The following is a 20,739-nucleotide window of genomic DNA, read 5'->3' as shown; positions in this document are numbered from 1 at the left end:
TGCAGAAAAAGTATAAATAAAAATGGAGATTATTTCGCTAAAATTCATTTTCAATATTTCTTTTCATAAAATGCCATTTTGCGTTATTCTTACTTTAAAGAGTTTATAATTTGTCTTGAAGGTTCTGAGCTGTATGGCTGTGTGTAACTGCTTAAAACAATTCTGATATATAGAGATTAAATTTCAAAATGCGCTCAAACATGTTCTAGTCTTGATGACTGTACATGATGCGAAACCAATGAAGAGAAAATGCATTTCTAAATTTTTAACTGTATCTGATTAACCAAACACTCACACTTTGTTACACATGATGATTACTTCGCAAATGGCGAAGAAAACACATGCCTGTAAAGTTCATTTTAAAGAATCAAAAAATGTTCCAAAATAGATATATAATAATAATAATGGAAAAATACAAGTTAAAACTGTTGTATTTATCTATATTAACAAACTCAATCAACACTGTTTTCTTCCTTATGTATTTAAGGTGTTTTCAACTGCCGCCTTAATAGTGAATAGTTGATAGTTTTATACTATATTTATGTTTTATTACTTTATGTCATAATGATTGCGGGGGGGGGGGGTAAAAATATATATTCAAGACCACAATAGGTCGACGGAAATAATCGATCAAGCCATTTTGGTAAAATTTCAATTATATAAAGAAAAAACAAATGCTCATGAAAATGTTTAAACTTAATATGTATAAACGAATAACAAGCTTAATTTTAATGTTGGTAAGAGTTCATAACAATAAACGAACATAAAACCATATATTACGATGTGTGATTTTAAATGATTAGCATGGGGTGTGATTCCATTTAGCCTATTGGTCAGCTCAATATACAGGCCAATCAGAACACTTAGTTTTAATCTTAAATTCAAGTTCAGTCTAAGTTGCTTATTGAAAACGACCCCAGCAGATAAACGTGATGTTACCCAAGTAAATAAACATTTTAAGAATATTCAGCAGCGGTCGACCAAATTATATGATGCAAACAATGTTTCAGGCGTCTACACAGTTAAAGGTAAACAATCATCTTCCATTGTTGTTGTTGTTTTCGTTAATTGAATTCTACAGAAACACTCAAAGGAGTTTATTAAAATACATGTTAATAATTTTGAAGATGATAGGAAACATTGCAAACGTATTGTGCGTATGCATGAATAAATATATTAAATCTTTATTAACGATGTATGTATGCATTTCTTTAGACCTTGTGATCAAGGATAACCCGTGAAAGTGCAAGCACTTATTTCGAACGGGGTCCTTTGTTTTTGCTGAAGGGACAGCACGCTGAAGAGACTGTGGTGGGATACAAGGAAGTCCGGGTGCGAGACCCTAGCTCTTTTTCGAAGAGACCCCTTGGTTCTTTTACGTGCTCGGTGTAAAGCACCGATACACGGGGTACAACTTTCCTGGGTTAAACCAGTACTGAGTACACCACTTTTCCAAGCACTGCCCTTTAAATGCCAAGCGCCAGGCAAGGAAGCTACTTGTACCAACTTTTAACGTCTTTTGGTATGACGCGGCCAGGGATCGAACCCACGACCTCCCGCTCCGTAGGCGGACGCTTATCCACCACTAGGCCACGGAGACGGTCGATTCTGTCAGACAAATGCAATTTATGTAAATGATGAATCTCCATATCATGTTAGAATACCATAAACTGCTGCATCCTATTATATAAAACTGGATCGTTATTTACATGTTATTTTTGGCTAGTTTGCACCATTCAGTGTTTTGATAATAATTAAAAGATAAATATTGAATTATAAATAATCATAAAAGCTGATAGATTATCCAAATAATCTCTTTTGGCAAATTTGCATATTAAAACAATTCAATTGTTCAACACTAATTAATAAACTTGTTGCCTAACTATAACCAAACTAACGAATTAAACAGTTTTAGATCATTAGCAACAGCTTATTAAAGCAGCACGATTATATTTCCTTTTATCAGTATCATAATGAACAAAACAATATAATCTTTATGTAATAAAAACTTCACTATAACAAAACACGTGTTCATTCGTAATGCAAATTTTATTTCAATGCATTAAACTTGCAAAAGCGCAAACAGCAATAGGAATACATTTTAGAAGATGTCTGAATATGTCCATCTTAATCTTTAACTGAGCAACGTCTGTTTTCGTGACATGCATTCATGAAATGCAATGGAGCCTATAAACGCCATATTTTCCGATATCCCACCATGAGATAATGTCTAAATGCGTATCATTTTCTCCCGCGGTAATCAAATGAGTAAACCATAATGCATTGCGTGATTGTAAAACAAAACAAAGTTTTATGATAATCACAACTCAGACGTAGACCAGTAACCTACCTGTCCAAGAAAGTTTCCCGTCTCCGTTGGCGTCCGCCACCATGTAATAACCGTTCACCGTCTGTCTTGCATCTTCCGGGTGCATCACGACCTGATTGTGGGCACGATAATAATTCACTTATACTTATGGTACAACGATAAAGGCGTAATATTATATCAAATATGATAAAGGGAAACAAGTATCAGCGAAATAAGATGGGGTCGACCTTTTCTTACTCTGTAGTTTGTGAAATATCTTTGTATTGTTCCTAAGTAACGAAATTCAATTACTGTAGCTGTGTGTTAATCGCATGCCTAAAACATCTGTTTTATATTACCCAAGGCAGGTTCATTAAATATTAAAACAATCAACCAAATGTATTGTAATTAAGTTGTTACGAGTGTAATGAATGTGTCAAGTTTAACCATATTTAGCTTTTTTTACTTAAAGCATATATTCATTGGTTAATTTGCTACTTGACTGACAGCTTGTGTCCGGTCAATTGCCATGCCACTCGATTCAGACTATGTCCGATTCAGGTAAGTTTATTAATAAAAAAGTGAGGAATCCATTCCATGCAGTCAAGAAATCTACACATGTTCAATTCATACCGATAACAAACAGAAATCACAGTGTTTCGACGATGTTGATGAGCTAATCACGTGTCACATATCCGTCCCCATTCGTGTCCTCTAGACTGAACCATTCTTTCGCGGTGGTCACATCGAAATCAGGGGTGCTAACCTCCATCAGTTAGTCGGCAATTCCAGGGAACCGCCGCCTTAAATTGTAGAACCGCACACCGGTTTAAATCAACAGTTCTTTGACATTATAACATATACATGTATACTCCTGTTTGTGTTACTTTTGTGGTTTTCGTTTTGTATGTTGTGTTGGTGACCTTGTGCTCTGATTTTCTTTATTATAAATGTCGTTACTAGACATAGATTTAGACGTTATCTTGTAATGTGACCCAGTCTTATCACCGAACTAATTACGACCATATTTTAAATTGAATTCTCGAGTAGTTGTTATATATCATTCAAAATAATTCTAAGATTGACGTAAGTATCAAAAGTCTTATTGCAAATCTTCGTCAAAATGTTTTGTTTTTTTTCTGAATGAAGGCATTTTGTTGGTAACCGTTGTTAAATTCGTGAATTTCGGGATATCTGTAAACAACTGGTTACAATTTGCAAAGTTTTAGCGATTGTAGATATTTTAAGTGTAAGTATGCTGTTCCGATCAGTGATCCATGATTTATGTCAGAGTACACAAGCCTTTCTTTTGTTAAAAAAATAAACGACGAAACTACACATGATGTCATTTTAATGGCTGTTTTATAATTGTTCTTTAATTTATCAGATGCGTATACAATCTAGTTCTAATTTCTTACTTGATTGCCATGTTGCCAAACTCGTTGTTTAAACAGCATTTCTAAGTCGCTATCTAAATCAGTATCCAAAACAAATTACAACACCCCTCTTGCTATAAATATCAACCATTTGTCGTTGAAGTCAGTCTGAACGGACACTTATTAATCTCCGGAGAGTTTTCATTTAATAAGAACGTATATCTGTTTTTGTTCGAGTTATTGACATTGACATGTGCCTCGTGGGAGGATATGTATATGTGAGATGTGGCTGCGAAACCCATGAATGTTTTATGAAGCGTTACCTTATATATACTATATTGACAAGAGTGATTGTTCCAGGAACACGTGTTTCTAAACCGGGATGACATTTATCTACAATTTGAATTAGTACATAAATGTAGTTTCTTCCTATTGAATGTAGGCCTACAAACGTGGAGCAAGAATACAATGATTTGAAAAAAAGTGCATTCACCTAATATACATTTACCAGCCAAACAATGATCTTTTAATTTTGTTTGTATTAAAATGTTTACCATTCAGCAACAATCATACCGATTGAAACACCTCGGCCATTTTCCTTTGAAACTACTTCGGATGTATAAAGATGGTTAACAATGTCAGAATTCTTTACATTTAACTGCGCTGCAAGTAGATCGCGTAAAAGTTACAATTTAGTAGTTAAGCCGAAGATCATTACTCTTAGGAATCTTAATATTACGTGCAATAATACACTTCTTTGGGACCCAATTTGAACTGAGTAATAAAATTTTCTAGATACAACACTTCAAATAACTATTATTTTTTTTATTTCACAACTACTTTTAGTATTGCACTAGAATAAATCCGCGACTCGTCGTAAAGCGTTTATTGCCGAAGTGTTCCGATTGAATCATACATCGATTACCAGATTCCGGCATTTTCCGTCAAAAGCAACATCAATATATCGTTTTTTTACTTTGCCTTTCAATTTTGTAACAGCCTCAAAATTATAAATACTTCTTGATACAACTTATTTGTTCACCAAACAAATCACTGGAATAATGAATAAAACTAATGAGTGCAATAAAAACAAAACATGTCAATATTTGGTAATTGCCATAATATGAAGTAAAATGAGTTTTGAATTGAGTTGGGTTTAGGCAAACAGACCATAGATTGAGCTCGGACCGTCAGCACAAAAACAGTAGAACATATTGAAATAAACGAGTTTTACAACGATACTATATTATAACGTACATATTCAGTCAATATCAATCTTCAAAAGTACCACGCTTCGTCGTTTAGATTTGTGGTTTTACAACTACAACAAGCCGTCATTATTTGGTTTCCCGCCTGTTGAAATAGGTTACAATCATAGAATATATTACAATAAATCCAAATTTTACCGAATATGTTTTATTACAAAAACCCATTTTTTGTTTCGTTTACATTACAGTGTATGAGTTTTTTGTGTGACATTATTAATTTTTTTTAAATAGGAATACTATTAGCAAAAAAGATTCAAAGACGCACCGTCTTTACTGCTCGTCTTCATTGATGTCGATGTATGTTGCAAACTGCTCCATTAGAGCTAATTTATGAATTCTGACACTATTTCTGTAAACGGCGTCGTCATTTTACGCGTAAATGTTTTTTTAGTTATATTTTGCCCAGAAATCTAAGAGAGCTTTGTATTTATCGTTGTACATTCTTGATCAACAATTCAGTCAGACCCTTGTGAGCATAGTAATATATAGGCTGATTTTCAACATTGGAGTTTCATTGATATCTAGCTTACTTGTAAATGTGGAATTGTTAAGCACATCTGAAATGAAATTCGTTAACTAGTTTATAAATGGGTTTGTGCAAAAGCATTTATTTTAAAAATTATCAATCAAAACTAGTTTTAGTTGGGGGTTTTGATAAAAGAAGGAAACTTGTTCGTATTTGTATATGAACAGTAGGCAAAAAGCAACATTAAAATAGGAAATAAGTCCAATAGTAAAACTCATGTGTTAGCATTGTTCGAATATAAAATAACACAACAATATAAAGTGCTTGAACATGCAATCGCTTTGTTTAACGCACGTACACATTTCCATCGCCGTGCTGCTGTTTGGTTGTTTTTGATGGCCATTGCGTCTTTATATTACCGTTCCCAAAATGTCCATACCACAGAAAATAGTAAAAATTGAAATATGATACGGTTCAATTTTGAAAAGTATATTGATATTCTTCTCCTCATATGAAAAAGCACTCTTCATTGTTGACTTATGGTTTAGGATGGATAAACGTTCTGGGTTGAGGGATAAGATAATTGTGGCGCTTTTTCGTCCCATCTTAGAATTTTGTTTCAAAATCATCTGTTGAATTGTTTCACATTGTGTTTGTTTTTCTAATTTTGAATTGTCGTTTTAACACATAAATGGCAGCTTAAATTTATGAAAATGTATCGTATTTTTTCACATATAAAAAACTAACAAACTGTGATCTTTACGATCGAAATGTTCGAATAAATATTCGTTCTTTCTGCGTTTGCAAAATTAATGTTTGGCTTAAATTATCCGTGTTTAATGCTTATGCCACAATATCATTTATTTATCCATTTTATGAAGATGATATCGCAAGCCGTTAATTGCAGGATAAAAGACGCATGTTATAGTACTGATCTCGTTATCGAAAATACTTGCACATGAACTACCGAACATCAAAATATATAGACAAATATAACCAGACTATTAATGCGCATCTAAAACCAACTGCAATTACTCTTTCAAACACACTAAAATATTGCACATTTGGAGGCTGGCTTGTTCTCATTATGCATTCAAACAGATATCTAGTCGACATCAAAACATGGCCTTAACGAGGCCATTAGATTAACTCTGCGCTCACTCCCCAATGATGTAAGGCTATGAACGGACAACTGCTGCTTAAACTAGAAGGACGTTTCTAGCGCAAAGTCTATTCCCCCAGGTGCTATTATGTCTTCGTAGCGGTAATGCTTGAAAACAAACTGTGATGATTTCGGTCGGCAAAGCGACTGTATTAGGTTGTTAATGTTTGCTTTGCATTTTTGCATTTGTCAATCAGTTAACATGTTCAAAGCACCACTCACCGTAACAGTACATGCATATGCCTTGTAACACAGCGCAATTATGATACCATATACTACCAGATTTGTAATTTCGCGTTTGCTTCTTAAAGAACAAAACACGATCACAGATGATTTATGTTTTTCGACTTTTCCGAGCGAATTCTGCTTCCTTGTGTTCAATTGTTGCTTGATAAAACTAATTAAACACATGTAAACTGGTCGCATTAGAGCCATATTAAATTTTACTTAAAATATATCCCTTTATTAAAAAAATAAATCACACGCCGTTAAATGCAGGATCGAAGGAATTTCCTGGTACTTAGCTCGTAATCCACATAGCGACTGTATAGTGCGGTTAATGTATATTTTGTTTTTTGCTAATTAATAGTTAACACGTTCGAAGCGCCACTTACCGTATCTCACCGTAACATACACCAAACCGGTTACCTTGTACAATTTTGATATCATCTAAACTTTATTGTTTTCCATTTCGCCTTTGATTCGTGCAGAACTATGCCCGATCGAAAATGATATTAGCTTTGAGTCTTTCCTTATTGAGTCGTACTGAACTCGTAATGGTAAATTACCTGTAAATTAACTACAAAAAAGCGAAAAACATTCGGCAATTATAACCTAACAATGAAGGCGTGTCTAAAACATCTGAAATAATTCTTTTAAACACAGTTCAATGAAGCTGAACATGTGGGCGCAGAATTGCGGTCTTGTTCTCTCTCGTTATGCATTCCAAGAGGTATCAAGTTGACATGAAAATATCTTACGAGGCCATTGCATGAGCAAACGGCTCACTCCACATTGATGTAAGTCTGTAAACTGACAACTGCTGCTTAGAGTGAAATCTGCAAGGATGTTTCCAACGCAAATTCTAGTCCCCCGATTACTATTTTCTTCAAAGAAATGATAAACTGTTGTATAGTGTTTTCTTTAAACCCTTTCAAATGACGCCATATTTATATGGGGTCTCCAGGCATCGAAATTTCATAAACTTCATCGGACACCTTGAACTAAATCTACAAGAATGTGTACTAGAAAGCTACGCAAACATGTCCTTGTTCCTTAGGGAATCTACTATGTCTCTTCATCGAAGAGTTTATTTGGCGAATGTGAAAAACTCTGTCTACATTGGTGAAGAGAAATACGCCCCGTGCCATACGAGATTCGTTCATAAATTAAGGGAACCTGAAAAGAAAAACGTTGGTATCTTAGCTTTAATTACACAATGATATAAAGAGAGAAAAGCTCAGTTTTAAGGCGCAATGCTTATGTCCACCTGACACGAAACGAGAGGCACACAAAATACTCAGAACAACACAGACATACCACATGCATCGAACTCAACGTAAAAAAATACACAGATAGACCACATGCATCAAACACAACACACAGAACAACACAGACAGACCACATGCATCAAACACAACACACAGAACAACACAGACAGACCACATGCATCACACACAACACACAGAACAACACAGACAGACCACATGCATCAAACACAACACACAGAACAACACAGATAGACCACATGCATCATACACAACGCACAAAACAACACAGACAGACAAAATTCATCAAACTAAATGTTTTGGTTGCCGCCTTGGATGGGTCAGCCAAACAGAAGCGCTCACTAGGGGTGGAAGTCTTAGCCCGTTGAGATTTAAAGATGTTATTATTATTATTATTATTATTGGTTTCGGTGGCTATAAAGTTGAATTCATCTCGGAATACATATTATATATGAATGACATAAATATTTTCAAAAATAAAATACTCAGTTTCTTGTTTCAACCGCTAAAATTCAGTCATGAAATTTTCTCTGTGAATGTATTTTTTTTCTCGAAATGAACGACCGAAACATGTCTTGTTTGCTCCTTGAAGCAAATCCGATGAAAATAAATTAAACACTAAGAAAATGGAGTAATGACTTATATTGAACTCCAAAATGTCTGCATTAATGAGACGGTTCCCTTTTGAAAAAGTGTGATAACAACCGGTTTTAGAGTAAAAGATGTGTCGAGATTGTGCATGTGATTTTCAAACCAATGGCATCCATTAATATTAAACCACAGTTAAAATTAGTAGTTCACATAAATAACAACTTAATCACCATTCTTGGATTCTTTCTGACGAGTAAAATGGCTGTTCTGCAGGGCAAATGAAGTGAGAACAGTGCATTTCAATTTCTTAAGGTAATTAAACATCAATTTGACATAGTATGCTGTTTACTTAAGCAAACATTCGTGGAAGTTTTACAACCTTCTTCAGCTGCGCATTGTTAGGTATTATAACCTTAAGCCGGTATTCATAAAACGTCTAATGTCGATTTCGTCAAATTTTCATTGTCAAATTGACAGATGTGTATTAGGTTTTGTGCATAAAAGTACATAAAAGTATGCAAATAGATTAAAGATATTAAAAAAAACTTTGCAAAGTTTTCAAGGAGTACTTAAGTTAGGAAAAGGACTTAAGTTAGCATATGATTTAAGGCGGCTGGGGCCACATGTTTGTTTGACTGACGAAACTGGACATTGGGATCAGCATCATCTAAGGGCCTTACTCATGAATCAACGTAGGTTGAATTATCAACTTCGTAGAAGTACGGTTCCACTCCCTGGGACATTGCTGCTACGTCGATTAATTATAGTTTTAAAAAGCACCGTGTGAAACCAGGTAGCTTAACTACTTGCATAAGCAATACTATTCCGTAATCCTCTGTGCTAAATAATACAATGTTTACTTTCGGAATATGCCTCTTTCCTTAATACTAAAATGTAAACCTTAGGAACATATTCTCTTTTCTCAAGAATACAACGTTAACTACAGGAGCATGTGATCTTTGTTCAATAATACAATGAAAGTAACGGAACACGACGATCAGCTATTTGATTTAAATGATTTCCCTAGAGACAGGGTTCGTACCGCCCCTTGAGTATTTTTTATTTAAAAAAAAAACTTGAACAGAAGTTCTATCTTTCCTCGGCCATCTTGTCGGTTTCCAAAAGATTATTATCGTTAATTGCACAAGCAGGTTAAATACAATTATTATATCATACCATATAAATTGGTTGAAGTATTAAATAGGCTAGTAATTTCAAAATATGTTTTAAACGACGCACACAATTATTAAAACAGTCGGTTACAAGGAAAACAAAATGCCCTTTAAAAAAAATTCCAGCATAAATCTCATATAAAGGCGAGTTTCGACAGCCAATAAAAATGGTCCATTTCTCAAATTCTGTATTTTGCGAGTTTTGTAGCTAATCGGAACGACGGAAATTCATATTGGCGGACTTTGGCAAATATTGTCCTTAATCGTTTAGCATTAGTACCACTATTGTCCCCGCATCGCGTCTAATACGTAAAAGTTGATTAATAAAACATGATATTAATCATCCAGCAGGTATGCTTACTGTTTAACTACACAGGTCCATCCGTCGCAACAACCTTCAAAATGTTTTCCTTAGATATAGCAAAAGTCGGATAAGAAGAATATCTGCTTTCCTGCCTTTTATAAAACTAAACCGTATTGTTTTAAAAATGCATCCCATTGTATTAAGCATAATACAAAAATTAGCAGACACCTTTTTGGTTTTGTTGTTTGTTTTTTCTTTACCATTTCGCCTTATCCCAGAACTTTTGTGAATAGCAGCATATAAAAGGCAAACACCGGGTTACATTTGAAGATTAATTAAAGATAAAACTACAAAACGCATCGGAATTGCCGAAGGATTCTACTTTACGATGAAGCTTGTGTGCAATTTCTTGGCGGTTTCTCCAAGAAGTACTCTTCTGTTTTTTAAGTCCCCGTGGTGTATTTCGGAAGATAAGCTGTCATTGTAATTGTCTGAGTTTATTTTTTGTAGGTATAATCCAATCTTGTTTGCGATTTTTAGTTTAGGGAACATTCAACGTAATTGTCCCAAAGAGGTATGACTCTCGTTAATCATTGCAGCAATTTCTACAGAAATATTTTAGACGAACACCAGAGACCCTATTAAACGAATACAAAAAGAAAATGCTCCAAACATCAACTGCAAATTCGACAAGAAATGTTTAAAACAAAAGCTAAACACGCGACTTAGTTAAACAAGAAACGCTACAAATATAAGCCACATTAATTACGTAAAGAAAGGTTATAAACAAAATCTCAAAGGTTACAAACACAAAAAAGCAGTATTTCTTACAGAATGTGTTTTTAATACCATCACAAATTCGTTTTATGTGTCCTGGAGGTTTTTGGCATTTAGAAACACAGAAAACATTTTTTTAAATGAAACCGCTTAGGACAATCCCATTTCTATCGGGAAAACTTCATGGTCTCTGCGCCTTTGGAAGTGGTCAGCGTAGCCTTTGTAACCGAGCACAAATTTAAACCTTGGGCATAACTAAATACCCTTGTATCTCGGCATCTCATTTTTCGTCTTGTTCCGACAGGACGGACCTTCAAATGATATTGACTTAACAAAGTCGTCACTAAATTCATACAGAATGCAAAAAGGAAGGTATGCTTGCTAGATGCAGATACGAAACAGATTGTGTTGTTTAGTATATGTATAACATGAGTGTTAAGTATTTGTAATTATATGATATATTTTTAACATGTTAAGCATTTTAATAGGGCCACCGAAGTGCATGTTTCTCGTTTTTACCTTTCAGTATCGGCCTCGGCCTGTGCACTTGTTCAGATTTAAAAATCAAAATGTTTATTTACGGTTTCATGCCCCCAAGAAATAGGGTAAGATGGTCGGATTCTTTAATGAAGCAAATTGTTAATTCCGATTTTATTTAACTTTACATTATTTTATTCATATGTGTCGGCCAACTCCTACCAAACCATCGTATTATTGTGTAGGAACCATTTTTCTTCTCTCAACTTATATAAATGAACAAGCCAGACATTGTGTTTTCATTTTGTTTACGTTTGCAATAAAGATTCAATCATCTAACGCTTCGCAACTTCTCAGCCCTCTTTTTAAACAAATATCGTTCAAACTGCCAATACCTCCATTACTTTTGTGAAAGCATCTTCGTATTTTCTTCTGTCAAGAGATTAAATATTTATGAAAATAATTAACTTCGATGTTTCTTTCCAATCACATCCTTTGTCTATGAAGCCATTCGATTCTGCTTTATCTTTTATTTTCCTGATTTAGAAACAAAATTTATCAAGCAGTCCACACATTTGTCGTGCGTGTTCAATTCAGTGCGGGTTGGTATTGTCTTCATCGACTTTAACGGTTTACATCAATTTATACTGAATCATTTTATTGTAAGTAATGGCGACGTTTCATTCAATCGGTGCTTTATACACTGCTCCTATGTAAGTAATATTAAATGAACAATACTTTGTATATCGTGAAATTACAATTCATAATATGAAATAAATGTTGCCTTAACCAAATGAGAACATTTAAATAGGCAAACTTGAAAATGTATGTGTTTATGGTCATGCAACCTCGAGGTGAAGATAAAATTAGATCAGTTGTTTGGTGCGTTCAATGGAGAGTGCATGCTATCGCTGATTATCACCCCTCAACCAAAGTATGTGTCGTCAAAGTTGACAGCGCGCACACTAGGTCTGAAAATTGGCGCGACACGGTGTCCACGTTGCTTCGTTTGTTTGGCTTAATTATTACTGATTTCAATGAATTGTCATTTTATCAATGCTATTTTGCACTTCCTTTGATATAATGTCCGCTCATTAATATTAAATATGTATTTAGCCAAACAATTATGCGTGGATAGTGAGAGTGGTTCAGTGGTACAGGTGTTGGCATCTTACCCAGAAGGTTATGGGGTCTGTCCAAACCAGGGGTACCTTCTCACGGCCTCTCAAAATGGACACCAGTTTGTGAATTAATTGACTACTCATGTTACTTGACAAGTGAATTTTTCAAGTAATCAACGACCGGATATTAGCAAACACCTGCAAAGGCATTATTGTGTTCATCCACACTCCAATGTACGACAGAAACATATACAGACATTTACCTTGCATAGCTTGATTAAAAACTTTGTGAATACCCAAATCAGCGTAACTCGTAGAGATAAATGGAAGGAAGCCATTAATAAAACAATGCTATTCACCTAAACATCATACATGTGATCAATGTTGATATCGATGTTATTCACATTGTTAAATGTTAACGTTTGCTTATTTGGTAGTTTTATTACAAAGTGTAGCCTACCTTGTCACCATGTTCGAATGCAATTATCGAATTGTTTGCTTTGCTTTTGAACTTCTACTTTGCCTATGTATTAGGTCATAGTGTATATTTTATTTTCCCTCTTCCTTCTTTTCACTCTGTTATTAAACGTTAACTTGTCAATGATCGTTGTAAAAAAGCACCTATGCGTACACATTTTCTATGGCCTTATACCTTAGTCAATTGATTCAGTACTTTTTTCCAGTTTGCTAAAAATACCCATTAAAACAACACGGGGATGACGTGGAATGAATCCATTCTGCAGTCAATAGGCCTTTATTGCCTTTTTGGGCTTAAACTATGATATTCAGTAATATCGTTATTTGTTTGAAATTCGTTGAATCTGAAACAGAGTCTAAGGACAAAATGCTGCATCTTATGTTATTTTTTATAATGTACCGGTTTTCGTTGGTAAACTTACTTTATATCGGCTTATGAAACTCCATATATCAAATACACTTATTTTTCGTCTATGTATATGGTCTAAAATCAGCAAATTCCAATTGGAGAAAACAACTTTTAATTGTATAAAACCGTTAATCAAAAAGTCATACTCAAGATTTTAATGCAAAGCCCTTGACTCAAGTCAACAAATTACAGTGTGTACAAACCATAAGCGTAGTTTGTTATCTCCAATGATATCAATGTCACAATGTCACAATATCACTGAGTTGGTGGTCATATTGGAAGAGCGTCCGCCTCGGGTGAAGAAGGTCATAGTATCAATCCCCAACCGAATAAGAAAAGCGGTCACTTATATCGCTCATGTCACCATAGAATCAAGCTATAATGTAGCCAATGGAACTTTAAAAACAACCAATGCTGCCATTGTCTGTAGTTATTGTTCTTCAGAAATGAATACTTTCGAATGACCACACACCGATTGAGCTGCTTCCAATCATTGAACGTTGCATTAGTTAGTCTAAAATATTTCTGTCCAAAATAAAGCCTTAAAATTATATAATGATCAGGTTGTGCTAAAACTTAATTAAAAAACTAGTTCAAACTTAACACACATGGGACTATTAAAGAAAATCAGGTATCATGTTTTCTACAGCTTGATCAATATGAAAAAAATAATACAAGGAAGACATTTATCTTCTTTGTTACTTGCTCCCAATTGATCCAAGCTCTTCTGTTAATTGGGAACATGCAAAAGGAAATGGGTAAACATATCGTTAATATAGAGTGCAAGACAAAATATGCGTCCAGAAAAAAGAGGATCGTTTTTAAACAATCTGCAAGTTAGTTTTACTTGACACGAAGTAAAAACATAGAGTCAAACTGCAATGAGCGTATTGGGATCATATATTAAGTTCATCAATAAGTAAATACTGAAATACCTTATATGTCGCCGGTTCAATAAGTAATACTCTTCTGCCAAAACGATGGCTCCATAAAAAGACGGTATAAAATCGAAATACAATATTTGTTAAGATAAGTTTTCAATTTATATCATAGAAGGAATATATATATATATATATATATATATATATATATATATATATATATATATATATATATATATATATTATTTTGTATATATCTTAAAATTCAACAGAAAAAGTATCGAACAAAACTGAGATTTGCTACAATTTATAATCATAATTATTTTTCATAAAATGCCATTTTACGTTATCTTTGCTTTGAAGTAGTGTGCTTAATTTGCCTAGAGGGTTCTTGGCTTGATAGGTCGCAACCGTTCTGATATTTAGGGATTTAATTTCAAAATGCGCTCAAACATGTTCAAGTCTTGATGACTGTACATGCTGCAAAACCAATGAAGAGAAAATGCAGTTCTAAATTAATAAATGAATCTGATCACTCTTTATCATACTAAGTTACTGAGCAAATGGCGAAAGAACACATGCCGGTAAAGTAGTTTTTAAAAGTAAAACACGTCAAATATATATAAAAAAAGAAGAAAAAACCCCATAAGTTAACACTTTTGCATTTAATATCTATATTACCAAGCTCGAACGACATTGTTTTCTTGTTTGTGTATTAAAAGTGTTTCCAACGGCATAACAGTTCAGCCGTGCTTGACTGTCGTTGCTCATTTCTCAGTGAAAAGCGGCTGATACTCTAAAAGAAAATGATAAAACGTTTTAATTTTGAACATTTTATCTGCAACTATACAAACTGTTAAGGATATACTTTATTCATTCTTTCATTTATACTTTGTGTCATAATGATTTCTATGGATTGAAAATCTGTCCAAATCTGAATCAACGGAAATTGTTGATGAAACCATTTGTGTCAATTTCGATTTTTTTTACCTTATGATGTATAACTGACGAATATCAAGCCCAATTGTAATGATGGTAAGAAAACATAACAGAACATGAACAATAATAAATGGAAACAATTAAGTATCAACAATCTCAAATGGGGTCGACCTTTTCTTACTCTCTAGTTTGTGAAACATATTTGTATGGTTCCTAACTAAGGAAATGCAATAACTGCAGCTGTTGTAATATGTTTTGACATATGTTGATCGCATGTATTAAACATGTGTTTCATATAACACAAGTCAGAGTCATTAAATAATGAAAATGCAAATGTGATGTAATTAAATTGTTACTGTTGTACCGAGTGTGTAAAATTTGACCATAGTTAGTTTTTTCTTAAAAAGTATTTATTGATTAACTTGCTACTCGAATGACAAAACAACGCCTTAATCTATGTGTTTTTATATCATTGAAAAGGCTTTCAATGATATAAAAACACATAGATTAAGGCGTTGTTTTGTAATGTAACGCAGTCTTATCACCGAACGTATCGTACGACCATATTTTAAATTGGAATTCCTGAGTATTGGTTATATATAATTCACAACAAATTGTAAGAGTGGACGTAAGGAACCAAAAGTCTTATAAGATGTTTTTGAGTCTTCGTAAAAAATTGTTGTTACTTGAATAAAGGCATTTAGATGGTTGTTTAATTCGTGAATTTCGGGGTATCTGAAAATAATCGGTTACATTTTGCAAAGTTTGAGCGATTGTAGACATTTTAGAAGTTTAAGTATGCAGTTCCGGTCAGTGATCAATGATTTATGTCAGAGTACACATAAGCCTACTATTGCTAAAATATTTAACGCCGAAACTACATATCATATCATTTTAATGATAACTGTTCTTTATTTCATCAGATGCGAATACTATCTAGTTTTAAATTCTTTCTATCAAAATAGACTGTTAAACATTAATGACAATAAAAAAACTTTTCTTCCAAAGCACATTTATTGTCTATAAGGCCATTCTCGTCTGCGTTAGCCTTCATTGTCTTGATTAAGTAACATAATTACAAACAAATCAATTGACAAGTTTGTACTGCGTGTTTGAAATGTATTCGTCAACGACAGCGGAATATCATGGCGTTTATACTGTACAAATGTGACAAATGCGAAGTACAGACCATTATTTCCAAAAATGGTTATGGTGTGAGGATAAATATAGGATATGTGTTAATTGGTCATATAAAAGAGGTTCACGAGTAGTTTTGATATTTGTTTAAAGAAAATACACATAGGTGGCCTTTAACCGCCTTCCATCCGTCCTGTATGACAAAAGAGTTATTCGAATATGTAAATGTTTTTTATTGAATCCTGTTTAAATTACAACGTTGGTTTTGACCGTATTTAATAGTCGACCTGTACTGATCGTTATTTAGTTTAAACATTATATATCTTACAACAATTGTGAAGAAAGCTATGATAGCTTATACTTAGTCACACTCGTGACATAGCAATATTTGGAGTTTATTGAGACTGCTTTTAATACAAACAATTTTGGAGTAAAACAAACTACAGAACATCGAAATACATTCGGCAATTATGACCTTACCATAAAGACACAGCTATAAACAACTGATTTAACTCTTTCAAATACACTACCATAAAGCTGCACATGTGGGCGCCAAAATAGCATTCTTGTTCTCGTAATGCATTCAAATAGATATCATATTGACATGAAATCCTCTTAACGAGGCCATTGCATGAGCTAACGACACACTACAAAACAAAGTAATGTGAGGAACTGACAAAAGCTGCTTTAAGTGAAAACCGGAAGGATTTTTCCTACGCAAATTATAGGCCCCCGATAACTTTTTTCTTCAAAGGTGTGTTATACTGTTGTGTATTTGAAAACGAGTTGTGATGATAACGGTCACCAGAGCGACTGTATCGGATGGTTAAGGTAAAAGTTGAATTTGTCAATTAGTCAATATGTTCAACGAGCCAGTTACCATAACATTACATGCACATGTAAAACAACTTTAATCTGCATTAGTGTATTAATGTATCTATTCCTATTGAATGTAGGCGTAAAAACGTAGATAAAATCAATCTATGACATTTTGACTAGGTGCATTGTGTAGGTACTTTGTTTTTCCTCAGAAATAGTGCATTCACCTAATATACTTAGCAAAACAATGATCTTTTATTTTGATTGTACTAACATGTTAACGAATCAGCTACAATCATACCGATCGGAACACCTCGGCAATTTTCCTTCGAAACAACTTCGGATGTTTGAAGATCGTTTTCAATGTCAGAGTTCTGAACATTTGACTACATTGCAAGCAGATCTGGTAATAAATACAATTTAGAAGTCAAGCCGAAGGTCATTACTCTTCGTCAGCTTTATAAAATTATGTTATGCAACAATACACCTTTATGAATTTAATACATTTATCTACGCTGCAAGTAATGATTACAATTTAACAGTTTAATAACACGAAGGTCATTACTCTTCTGCATCTTAATTTGATATGCAATTATACACTTCATCGGGGTCCAATTTGACCTAAGTTATAAAATATTCTAGATAAAACACTACAATAAATTATTTTTATCATCATTATTTTCTTAACTTCTTCAACTTATCAACTAGCATTAATTCTAGGGGCGTCGTAAAGAGGAGTCTTCCGAGGAGTTCCGAATCCTTATATCGATTTGCAGATTCCGTCGAAAGTAACATCAACTATGTAACACCCTCAAAATTACAATTTCTTCTTGATATACTTTATGTGAAACCTCCTTCAATTTTATTTTAGTGGTAAACTGTCAATATGACACCCAACATACTACATGCATACCATCAGTTACATGTGTGTTTTAACAGGTACTAATCCAAAGAATCGATAAATAGTAAATTATTTAACAACAATAGATGTACGCCTTTCCAAAAGAGAAATTATAGACTAAAAAAAAACACTGAACATTGTCAGCTATAATAAAAGGATTTCCAAACAAATATTGTTATAAAAACTGCTAAGACTTCTAGGACCTCCTTTGCTCAAGACCAAGTGTTTCTACATTTTTTTATTAAGGACGTTAACCATTTATGACAATAATAAACTCTGAATATTCTTCCGAAGCACATTTATTGTCTATCAGGCCTTTATCATCATATTGAAAAAACGAGTATTACTATGATAGTTAAGTTTTGCTAATAAATCTCATTTTAGATTATAACCTACGTATTCAGTCAAAATCAATCATTAAGCACCAAGCTTCGTCGTTAACATTTGTAATTTTACAACAAAATTAGCCGTCATAATCTGGCTGCCAGCCTTTTGAAATCATGTTTACTTACATTCTCCGAAAATATTAGATCAAATTCCAATAACAATGCTTGTTTCACTTAATCATCGTTTTACCGAAGATGTTCTATCATTAAATCATGTTTTTAATACGTTCAAATTTCAGTATTTTGTGTTAATTGTTTATTAAACAAGCAATACAATTAGAACAGACGGACTCAGTTACGCACCGTCTTTATCCCTCCGAGCAATGAACTCCCTCACTTGTCGTGGCGTAACGTCTGGGTTATACTTTCTAAGGTAACTGAGAACCTCTTCCATGCTTGCCCGTTTGTCTCCATTGATGTCGATGTATGTTGTAAACTGCTTCTTTAGGGTTATAAGTACAACCTTTCTGTAAACATAGGCGTCAATAAGTTACGCGTTAATGCTTTTGGGTGATTTTTTGCCCAATAATTTAAGATAACTTCGTATTTATCGGTGTGCATTGTTGATAAACAAAACTTTATGGTCGTACTAAAACATAGGCCAGTTCCCAACAATGGAGGTATATTAATATCTAGATTACCTTGTAATTGTGGTGATGTGAAGCACAAATGAAATACAACTCTTTAACTAGTTTTTAAACAGGTGTGTGCAAGGCATTTATTTTTAGAGTTATTAATCCAAACTAGTTTCAGTTGATTTTTCTGGAAAAAGAAGGCAATGTGACTGTTTTGTATATCAAGAGAAGTCATTAAATACATTTAATTAAGAAAAAAGGCTGACAGTAAAAGTCATATACTGGCTTTGTTCGAATATAAAATAACAGAACAATGTAATAGTGCTGAACATGCAAACGCTCTGTTCGACGCACAAACATATTTTCAGCGCCGTGCTGCTGTTGGGTTTGCTGTTCGAAAGCCATTATGTGTTAAACTAACCGTTCCCGACTATTTTGTACGACAGAAATAAGAAATTGTGATATTAAAATATATCATTTATAATCACATCCTCAAAATCGCTAAACTGTCATCATAAATAAAGACAAATTTCACACAATTTTGCGACAATTGATTGGTATGGTTCAATTTCGAAAAGTATATATATATATTTATTTTGTTAGATTGACTTTTAAAAAGATAAAAGACAGGTTGATATCATTCAATGGTTTCATATAATTTTTATGTTTCATGTTTCAAATACTAAAAAACTGTCATCTTTATGAGACGGGATTTACGAATAAATAGTCGTTCTTTTTGATTTTACAAATAAATGTTTGGCTTAAAAAATTGTTATGCTTTTGCAATTACATAATTTATTCATCCCTTTTGATAAAGATGAGATAGCACGACGTTAATTACAAGATAACAGATGCATTTGTTTTATCCTGATCTAATTATCGAACATACTTGCACATCAACTACAGAAAATAGAAGTATATAGACAAATATAACCTCACTCTTAATTCGCATCTAAAAACAAATGAAATGAATATTCCAAATCTACTAAAATAGTCCACATTTGGAAGCAAATATAGAGGTCTTGCTCTCGTAGTGCATTCTAACAGATCTTAACGAGGGCATTACATGAACCATGGACCCATTCCACAATGATGTAAGGCTGTGAACTGAAAACTGCTTTAAAACAGGAAGGGCGTTTCTTACGCAAGTTCTAGTTATCCTTATTTCTTCAAATGAGTGTTGTTTGAAAACGAGCTGTGATGATTGCGGTCGTCATAGAGACTGTATTGGATGGTTAACGTTAAATTTGCATTTGTCATTCAGTTTACATGTTCACAGCACCACTAACCGTAACATTACATGCACAAGATTGCTATCATCTAAAAAATTGATTTGCCATTTTGCGTTTGATTCTTGTAGTTCTAAGTACGATCGAGGATGATTTTGGTTTTTCAACTTTACATATTGTTTCTTTAACATTGTTTTCTATACTTGCTTGGATGGTCATATGCAATTGCACTTCATCTACAATCATTTATTACTCCCTAAAATAGAAATTGCCCGCTGTTTATTCTAGGATAAATGTTTGACTTTACGCTGTAATTAACTCGTAATTGTAAATCACCTGTACATTAACTACGGAAAATTGAAATATATTCGGCAACTATAACCTGAATATAAAGGTGCATCTTAAAACAACTGAAAAACTCTTTCAAACACACTAAAATATTCCACATATTGACAT

General features: G+C 33.5%; 1 pseudogene; it reads right to left on the bottom strand.

Moving 5' to 3' along the window:
* Positions 1–1,585: 1,585 nt before the first annotated feature.
* Positions 1,586–19,459, bottom strand: LOC128219232 (uncharacterized; annotated as a pseudogene).
* Positions 19,460–20,739: the final 1,280 nt, after the last annotated feature.

This window comes from Mya arenaria, chromosome 15 (genome assembly GCF_026914265.1).
Source record: "Mya arenaria isolate MELC-2E11 chromosome 15, ASM2691426v1".
In the NCBI taxonomy this organism is placed as follows: domain Eukaryota; kingdom Metazoa; phylum Mollusca; class Bivalvia; order Myida; family Myidae; genus Mya; species Mya arenaria.
Note: the sequence above shows the minus strand (reverse complement) of the source record. Positions and strands in the feature narration are given on the sequence as shown.